The 2554-nt window shown below is 44.1% G+C and overlaps 1 long non-coding RNA gene across 1 annotated transcript in view; it reads left to right on the top strand.

Annotated features, from left to right (window-relative positions):
• The first annotated feature begins 2336 nt into the window (after positions 1–2336).
• The window catches only part of LOC108538614 (uncharacterized), an 8525-nt gene continuing 8307 nt past the window's right edge, over positions 2337–2554 (top strand). The window contains exon 1 of the long non-coding RNA XR_001888133.1: positions 2337–2383. This is a non-coding gene — a long non-coding RNA (uncharacterized LOC108538614). The remainder of the gene's footprint in view (positions 2384–2554) is intronic.

Below are 2554 nucleotides of genomic sequence, written 5' to 3'. Positions count from 1 at the left end.
TGATATCTTATTATTGATATTTTACACGTACGCAGGATCCATTCTTATTCTTGATAGCATGTCTAATGGCTATTTACGTATTTATTTTTTCACCATGGAGCATAGGGAAGCTAGCAATCTGAAGTTTGAATTTAAGCTTTTTTGATGATCTCATCCCTAATTTGAAGCCATAGACCTCCAGACAGCAGCAACCTTTAATCTGACAGTCAGAGAAGGGATTAGAGTGACAGTTTGAAGATGGGTTACTTGTGGTCTTGGTTTTTTTGCTTTTTGTAGTAGAGCATTGTTGCTTTGAAGATCTATAGGCCAAGAATGTTGCAGAGATAGTCATACGCTGCTATTTGCCTGTAGGTAAAGTGAGAATCAAATTTAGTGGTGTTTAGACATGGCTGATATGCCCGGCTGCCAGAGACAAATATGTGAGTGCTTGCTTAAGTTTGGGGCTTAAGAGCCATGCTAGTTTCATTTTTTTCTCTCGGTATTTTAGGATTTTCACTTTTGAGTATCTTAGTCAACTTTTTATGATGATAGTTAATAGTTAATTGCACATTTCATGTATCCAACTCAAAAGTGTGGAAATAAGCAGATGATCTTTAAAATATGGTTTTCCTTGTTTATCTCAAGGAATTCTTTTTTTTTTTTTTTTTTTTTTGAGGCAGAGTCTTGCTCTGTTGCCCAGGCTGGAGTGCAGTAGTGCCATCTCGGCTCACTGCAAGCTCCGCCTCCTGGGTTCACGCCATTCTCCTGCTTCAGCCTCCTGAATAGCTGGGACTACAGGCACCCGCCACCTCGCCCAGCTAATTTTTTGTATTTTTTAGTAGAGACGGGGTTTCACCGTGTTAGCCAGGATGGTCTCGATCTCCTGACCTCGTGATCCGCCCGTCTCGGCCTCCCAAAGTGCTGGGATTACAGGCTTGAGCCACCGCGCCCGGCCCAATTCTAACTTTTTAAATGACAGACACATTGTTTGCTCTTTGCTTGTAATACTTTGAATGGCTAATTTGTATATCCCTCATTGGTCTTCACTACACCTCAATATGAGTACACTGGAGAAGGAGCCAGGTTTCCATTTTCAGATAGAATAAACGAAGTTTGAGAAGCTACTATGTAGCTTTATGAGGCAGGTTACCTGTTTTACAAGATGTCTTCAGAGTTTTTTCTATCTCTAATTTTTTTACGACTTTTACAATTTTTTTCTACTATGATTCTGAATTTTAAAAATGGAACTAACTTCACACTTTAAATTTGCATTTTTTCATGCTAAGATATATTCCCCTTCATGTGACTTTTCCTTTAATAGCACAAATTACAGCAACACTAGCTGGTATTCTTTTGAAATAGTTTAGAGAGGATCTCTGTGATTCTTCAACAATTAAGTCCTGCAGACACATCTCCATCTTTGGAGGCTCCCTATCTTTTCCCAAGCATCAAGTACATGGTGACCTTTTCAAACTATTCCCTGCTAGGTGTCTGAGTTTGGCTCTGAAAGAAATAATTTCCTTTAAGAGCTCACTCCAAAGCAAAGCCTTTACACACGTACCATCTCCTTGGCCACGTGCATCACTCTGCATATAAACAGCCTGGTTGGCTGGGGCTGCTTGGATCCATCTGTAGGCCAGTACTGCCCTCCAAGGGACAACCGGTCAACCTTCATGGGCATCAGAATTACCTGAGAAGTTTCGCCAAAAAGACATGCCTGAAGGAGCAGGTGCAGGTCGGTCTGGAACCCTGGCCTCTGAATGTCACCAAGTGTCCAGGGATTCTTGAAACTTATCAGGGGACTTTACTCTGTGGTGTGTTGGGCTGTACGGACTGCTGATGCCTCCTCTGAGAGGGTTTACAACCCCGGGCACATAAGAATCATGTGTGAGAACTTTAAACAGTGACAATCCCAGACTACACACCCAAAGATCCTGATTCTGGAAGTCTGGAGTGGGTGTGGGTCAGGCTTATGAAGCTCCTGGAGGCTTGAAGGCTCTGTTAGGTGTGAGCATCCCAGGCTCTGCCTGGGTCGTTCTACACCCTGGTTGCACTTCAGTATTGCATACGGAGACCTGTGGTGAGCTGAATAAAGTCCCCAAAGATGTCCACTTCCTCATGCCTGGAGCCTATGAATATGTTACTGCTGTGGTCTAAATATTTATGTACCCCCAAAAACTGTAGTTTGAAAACCTAATCACCAGTGTCACGGTATCAGGAGGTGGGGTCTTTGGGAGGTAATTCAGGCCGACTCTTTCCTCTTGAATGGGATGTGTATCATTGTCAGAGAGGCCCCAGAGAGGTGCCTTGCTCCTCCCACCCTGTGACGCTGCAGGAAGAAGGCACAAAAGGTTCACTTCCTGTGAACCAGGAAGTGGGTCCTGAGCAGACGTCAAATCTCCAGGTACCTTGATTTTGGACTTTCTAGCTTCAAGAACTGTGAGAAATAATTGTGTGTGTGTGTGTGTGTGTGTGTGTGTGTGTGTGTAAGACAAAGTCTCGCTCTGTCGCCCAGGCTGGAAAGCAGTGGCGCCGTCTCAGCCTACTGCAACCTCCGCCCACACCCCTCCCCAGT

This window comes from Rhinopithecus bieti, unplaced genomic scaffold (genome assembly GCF_001698545.2).
Source record: "Rhinopithecus bieti isolate Rb0 unplaced genomic scaffold, ASM169854v2 scaffold_16180, whole genome shotgun sequence".
Taxonomy (NCBI): domain Eukaryota; kingdom Metazoa; phylum Chordata; class Mammalia; order Primates; family Cercopithecidae; genus Rhinopithecus; species Rhinopithecus bieti.
Note: the sequence above shows the minus strand (reverse complement) of the source record. Positions and strands in the feature narration are given on the sequence as shown.